We start from the raw sequence: 7,344 nt of genomic DNA, 5'->3' as shown, positions 1-7,344 counted from the left end.
TATTAATAATTATCATTTTTTGAATTAAAAACATTTATTCTAGAAGCATTTTGAAAATATTTAAAAAAAAGAAGCATCTAGTTTTTATTATTTACGAAAAGAACAACCAAATTTTGAAAATAATTCAATTAAGTCCCTAGAATTAATGAAAATTTGAAATTGAGTTGCAATTTAAAACTTAGGTCAACATTTACCTCTTTATTTGAAAAACTAAAAATTTATTTTTCTATTTAGGGAATAATTTCTCTGAAGATTATGTTAAAATCAATTCCCAGGAAAAATTGGAGGGGTCACAAGCGGTCCCACTTAAGTTCCAATCTCCTAGATAGAATTGATTTAAACATACTAATCTCGAAAATATAACCTAAATCATTTATTAAAAAGAAAAATAAAAAAAATTAAACATTTGATAGAATGAACGAAATTTGATTCTGTTAAGTCTTATCTCCCCAATAATGTTTCAGACGCTGAGCATTAACTTGAAAATTACCTTCCTTACTTTGGAGTTCAACAACTCCGTATGGATAGACGCGATGAATCGTAAATGGACCGAAGCAACGTGATTTTAGTTTCCCTGGAAAGAACTTTAATCTTGAATTAAATAACAAGACTTGTTGACCTGCTTCAAACTCTCGAACTCGAATGTGCTTGTCATGCCATTTCTTAAGTCTCTCATTGAGTAGTTTGGCATTTTCGTACGAGAACGTTTGGAATTCCTCTAGCTCATTGAGTTGGAGCATCCATTTCTCTTTAGCAAGCTTAAGATCCAAGTTGAGTTGTCGAAGGGCCCAGTAAGCTTTGTGTTCTAACTCTAAGGGGCAGATGACAAGCTTTCCCAAAGACCAACCTATAGGGTGACATCCCTAAAGGTGTCTTGTATGCTGTCCTGTAAGCCCATAAAGCATCATCTAGTCTTTTGGACCAATCTCGTCGGTTCGGGCAAACTACCTTCTCAAGTATGCCTTTGATCTCTTTATTTGCCAGTTCAGCTTACCCATTCGTCTGCGGATGGTAAGCTGTAGTGACCTTGTGTTTCACTCCATGTTTATCTAACAACCATTTCAACCACTTGTTCACAAAATGGGACCCTTCATCACTGATAATAGCTCTTGAGGTTCCAAACATTGTGAACATGTGTTTCTATAAAAACTTTATTACAACCCTTGCATCATTTGTTAGATAATCTTTAGCCTCGACCCATTTAGACACGTAGTCTATAGCTACCAAGATGTACTTGTGACCAAAAGACGAAGGGAAAGGACCGAAAGGACCGAGGAAGTCAATGCCCCAAACATCGAATAATTCTACCTCAATGATGTTTGTTCGATGCATCTCATTTCCACTGGTGACATTTTTGACCCTTTAACATTGATCACAACTCTTTACAAAAGCGTATGCGCCCTTGAATAGTGTTGGCCAAAAGAATCCGGCTTGCAATACTTTGGCCGTAGTACGAGTACCTCCGAAGTGTCCCCCACTTGGTGCTGAGTGACAATGGTATAGAATCTTTTGTGCTTTATCTTCTGCCACACATCTCCTGATTATTTGATCAGCACACTTCTTGAACCAGTATGGTTCTTCCTAGAGATAGTACTTCACATCGTGAAGAAACTTTTTCATTTGATGATACGTCTTATCAATCGGCATCAAACCACAAGTTAAATAGTTAGCAATATCAGCAAACCCAAAGGTATTATGGACATGATTTACCTTTACTCTGTGTTCATCCGGAAATGTTTCTTGAATTGGTATAAGAGGAGATTTCCCTTCTTGCAGCTCAAATTTGGACAAGTGATCTGCTACTTGATTTTCCACTCCCTTTCGATCTTGAATTTCTAGATCGAACTCTTGAAGTAGAAATACCTATCGAATCAACCTCGGGTTAGCATATTTCTTAGAGACTAAGTACTTAATTACCGAGTGGTCCGTAAAGACAGTCACTTTGGTACCTACAAGACAAGATCGATACTTGTCAAAAGCAAACACAATAGCAAGTAACTCTTTTTCTGTTACCTTATAATTCAGTTGAGCTCCTATCAGAGTTTGACTTGCGTAGTAAATGGGATGAAAAACTTTGTTCCTTCGCTGGCCCATAAAGGCTCCTATTGCGAAGTCACTCGCGTTACACATCAATTCGAATGGCAGATCCCAGTCTGGTGTGACTATTATGGGTATCGTAACTAATCAACTCTTCAAATATTTGAAAGCCTTTAAGCATTCCTCATCAAACTTGAACATCGAGTCCTTCTCCAATAATTTGCATAAGGGTTTAGTAATTTTGGAGAACTCCTTGATGAATCTTTGATAGAAACCGAAGTGGCCCAAAAAGCTCCTAACACCTTTTATAGATGTTGGAGGTAGGATTTTCTCAATAACATCTACCTTTGCTTTATCTACTTCAATTCCATGTCTCGTTATTCAATGTCGTAGGAAAATCTCTTCTCTTACCATGAAATGACACTTTTCCCAGTTGAGTACTAGGTTTGTTTCTTTGCATCGCCTTAGTACCTTGGCTAGACTGGCTAGGCAATCGTCATACGTATCTCCAAATACTGAAAAATCATCCATAAGAACTTCCAAATACTTCTCAACCATGTCAATAAAAATAGACATCATACATCTTTGAAATGTAGCCGGTGCATTACATAAACCAAATGGCATGCGTCTAAATGTAAATGTATCGTACGAGTAGGTGAATGTTGTCTTGTGCTAATCTTCTAGTGCTACTGTAATCTGATTATACCCCGAGTATCCATCGAGAAAATAGTAGTAGTATCACCCCGCGAGTCTATCCAACATCTGGTCTAAAAACGACAAAGGAAAGTTATTTTTCCTAGTCGCCTTGTTCAGCTTCCAGTAATCGATACAAATTCTCCATCCTGTAACTTTTCTAGTCGGTATCAACTCGTTATTCTCATTTCCAATGATCGTGATACCTCCTTTCTTTGGCATGCACTGGACCAGACTTACCCATGAACTATCTAAGATGGGGTAAATTATACCCACATCTAACCACTTAATGATTTCTTTCTTTACAACGTCCTTCATGATGGGGTTCAATCTTCATTGTCCATCGATCGTCCCTTTCTCACCATCTTCTAGTATGATCTTGTGCTTGCATACAGATGGGCTAATACCGCGGAAATCGGCTGTAGTCCATCCGATAGCCTTCTTGAATTGTTTTAACACTAAGATGAGTTTCTCTTCTTGCTCAGTAGTTAATTCTGCTAAAACAATCATAGGCAGAGTAGAAGAGTTACCTAAATAAACATATTTTAGATGTGAAGGTAATACCTTGAGTTCTAATTTAGGTGGCCCCTCGATTGACTCTTTTGGTTGGGCATAATTCCTTTCCTCTAACTCCAAAGATTCAAAGCGGGATTGTGGAATAAATCCCCTTTGATTAGCTTCTAAAAAAGCTAAGTACTCATCCTTCTCTTCATCATTCGAAGGATCTGATGTCAGAATTTGTCCTAACGGATCCTCCATATAGTTGAGCTCCTTCTCCACTATTAAATCTTCTAATTGGATACTGCAGAACAATCATCAATTGTGTCAGGAAATCACATAGACTTAAAAATGTTAAATGTTACCTGATCATCCTGTACACGCATAGTAAGCTCGCCCTTCTGCACATCAATAAGGGTCCTTCCGGTTGCTAAGAACGGTCTTCATAAGATAATTGGCACTTCTTTGTCTGCTTCAAAGTCTAGGATAACAAAATCAGCAGGGAAGATAAATTTTTCCTTCTGGATGTGCTAAGGATCGATCTGCTAATTTCAGTGTAACCGTAGTAGTTCTAACTTCACCTATCCCCAAATTTCTAAATATTGACATAGGCATCAAGTTGATACTCGCACCCAAGTCACATAGTGCCTTGCCACAATATATTGCTCCAATGTTCCAAGATCCTTCACTTTTATGGGTAGTTTATCTTGAAGATATGAACTGTATTCCTTTGTCAGAGCTACCGTCTCAAATTCTCTGAGTCTTCGTTTTTTGGACAGGATATCCTTCATGAATTTGACGTAGTTCGGCATCTGCTCAAGTGCTTCAACCAACGGGATGTTGATATGAAGTTGCTTGAGTACGTCTAGAAACTTCTTGAATTGAATCTCTTGCTTCTGCTTTTGAAGTCTTTGAGGGTAGGATAGTGGTGGTTTCTTTACTGGAACTGGTTGATTCATCTTCTGTGGCAATTCTACATCTGATGGGGTTGTTAGTTGATCAGAATTAGCTGGTTCTGAAATTACCTTGTAGGGTTTTACAAATTCTGGTTGTTGTGAAACTGGAATTTCAACGCTCAGTTGAACTTCCTTTGATTCTTGAGCATCAACTTGCTCCTCTTCAGCTTCAATAGTATTGTGCTCTACTATCTTTCCACTCCTCAATGTTAATGCTTTGCAATGTTCCTTCCCTGGATTCCTCATATTTTTCGTACCACTAGGTAAAGCACCTTATGGTCGGTTCCTGCATTCAGTTGCAAGCTAGCCCATTTAGTTTTCTAGGTTTTTCAATGTAACTGCTTGGCTTTGGAATAAGGCGTCATTCTTGGCCATGTATGCCTTCAACAGATTTTCTAAGCCATTGGATGGTTCAGCTTGGGTTGGTTTCTGAACTTGTTGGGGAAAACTTGGTGGCTGGGTCGATCTAGGTTGGGCGTAAGTATTACTGGTTCCAGCTCCTTGGTTACTCTAGGAAAAATTCGAGTGGTTTTGCCACAGTGGGTTATAAAAATTAGATTGCAGTCCTTGCCCTTATCGGTTTTGGTTTTGGTTACCTATGTAGTACATGGATTCTGGGTTTGATGGACATTCTTTGAACAAATGTCCTTCCCCACAATAAACATAGGCTATATTTTCAGATTGATTTGGTGGCTGTACTGCAAAACTGTTAGACCCATTAGTAGTAAGATTTTTAAGCATTGAGGATATTGATGAAACCTAAGATGTGAGTGAAGTAAGAGCGTCTACTTCATGTATTCCAGCAACTCGTCTTTTTGGCGCTGCTCGGGTGGTTGGCCATTGGTAATTGTTACTGGGAATCCTCTCGATAATTTCATAAGCCTTATTATAAGACTTAGAAAGGAGAGCACCATTAGCAAAAGCATCCACTACCATCCTCGTGTGAGCATTGAGACCATTATAAAATGTCTCAAGTTGGATGCAATGTGGGATTCCATGATGAGGGCACTTTCGTAATAACTCTTTGTACCTTTCCCATGCCTCATACAAGGACTCATCAATCATTTTTTGGAAGGCAGTGATGTCGTTCCTCAACTTAGCATTCTTGCTAGGTGAGAAATACTTCATAAGGAATCTTTCTACTAACTTTTGCCATGTGGAAATTGAGTTCGGTGGCAATGAGTTCAACTAGGCTCGAGCTCTGTCCCTCAGCGAATGTGGGAACAGCTTCAATCGTAATGCATCTTCGGGTACTCTGGCTAACTTGAAAGAATCTCTCACCTCTATAAATAGTCTTAAGTGTACGTGAGGATCTTCGGTAGGCATTCCACTGAATTGGCCCACTGTCTGAAGCATCTGGAACATGACTGGCTTCAGCTCGAACTATTGTGCCTCAATTTCGGGTCTCCTAATACCCGAATTAAGATAATTAAATACTGGCACGACATACTGTCGTAAAGCTCTATCCCTATCATCAGCAATAAGGATAGGATTTCGAGTAGGGTTGCTCTGTTTCCTTGGATTAGATTTTCGAAGTTCATCTCTTTGGTCCTCCTCTGATTTGCTTGTCTTCTTCGCTGTCGAAAAGTTCTTTCTATCTCAGGGTCTACAGGGCGTAGGTTAATAATTCGGTCAATACTCATAAACACCTGAAATAATCATAGAAAAATTAATTAAGTTAAAAATTAAACAGAAAAGAAAAAAAACCAAAATGTAAACTAACAAATTCACAAATAATGACTTTTTAAAACAGTCCTCGGCAATGGCGCCAAAAACTTGGAACGGCGGAAATGTGCAAGTGTACATAATCGCAACAAGTAATAAAGTGACAAGTAAATGTCGAGTTATCGTACCCACAAGGACTGTGAAAAGGATTATTTATGAATGCAATTTAAAACACTTTGGTGAAGAAAAATATTTTGTTTAAAGAGGGTGATTAAAAACTTAAGAAAATTAAAATAAATAAAAAATGAAGCAAAAGAAAGTCCTAATGCACGATTTCAAAATAAGATTTAATCAAGATGATATAATTCTATTGGATTAATTACACTTCTTATCTTAGAATTATTAAACTTATGTTTATATTGTTACGAATAAAATCACGGCAACCCGATAATTTGCTAACTTATGAACATACTTACATACCAAAATCCATTCATCACTTGACATATCCCTATGCCAATTCAACTGACTAAACAGATTCTAGTAAGCAAACATGTTATTGCACATACATACTCATTAAACTGAACTAATCTCTTGCATATCCCTATGTTAATTCAAACGATTAATTAAATCTAACAAGTATATAAAAGACTATGTGAGGTAACAAGGTATCCCTACCTTGAAATAGTTTAATCACAATAATCTTGCAAGTTATGCAAGGCAATAATATCGCGAGATACATTGCTAATTTAACCTTCAGCTACCTTAGAAGAATAAACATGCACTGATTAAGTACTGTGTCAATTAATTACAATTTCAATCCATTTAAATAACTAATTCATTAGTTACCTCACAGTCATAACGCAAGAATAACTCAGGCATGATTTTACTTAATCAAGCATTTAAACGAGGCCAATAACAACATAAACACAATTTTAACAATTTAAGAAGACGAAATGCAATCAACCCAACACGAATTAAATTCAAGCTAAGCTGATTAAATTAACCATTCCAAAAACATGAATAATCATAGATATGTTCATCATAACAGCAAAAATTAAAGAGATAGGGAACAAGAATCAAATTCGGTGATTTTTCGAGGCTTGACTTAGTTGCTCCGTTCTTCCTTCTTGTTGTCCTCACCGATCAAGGCTTCGATGAACACTCAATTGCTGATCCAAAATGGTTGAAGAACACCCCTTTTCCAAGGGAAGAAATCGACACAAGAGCAAGGGAATTGAAATGGAAAAATGAGAGAAAAAGAATGAGAGAGGAGAGAAGTTTTGTGAAATGAATGAGGAATGAATGACATGATTTGAATGATCAGCCAATGGGGTTTTTATAACTAAGTGTGGCAGCTGAAATTTGCTAAAAATAGAAGCCAAAGAGCCACCCCTTGGCCGGCCACCTATGTGGCAAAGTTGATGCTTTCAACTTTGCTAAAAATGGCTTGGGGCAAATCCAAAAATCCACCAATTGTGGAGGGGTTTGAATGCAA

At 37.5% G+C, this 7,344-nt stretch overlaps 1 non-coding gene across 1 annotated transcript; it reads left to right on the top strand.

Annotated features, from left to right (window-relative positions):
- The first annotated feature begins 5,175 nt into the window (after positions 1-5,175).
- On the top strand, positions 5,176-5,282 carry LOC121210521 (small nucleolar RNA R71). Its single transcript, XR_005905639.1, has one exon. It is a non-coding gene; the product is annotated as a small nucleolar RNA R71 (small nucleolar RNA).
- The last annotated feature ends 2,062 nt before the right edge of the window (positions 5,283-7,344 follow it).

The sequence above is a fragment of the Gossypium hirsutum genome, chromosome A11, assembly GCF_007990345.1.
Source record: "Gossypium hirsutum isolate 1008001.06 chromosome A11, Gossypium_hirsutum_v2.1, whole genome shotgun sequence".
Taxonomy (NCBI): domain Eukaryota; kingdom Viridiplantae; phylum Streptophyta; class Magnoliopsida; order Malvales; family Malvaceae; genus Gossypium; species Gossypium hirsutum.
This window is presented reverse-complemented; position numbering and strand designations above follow the sequence as displayed.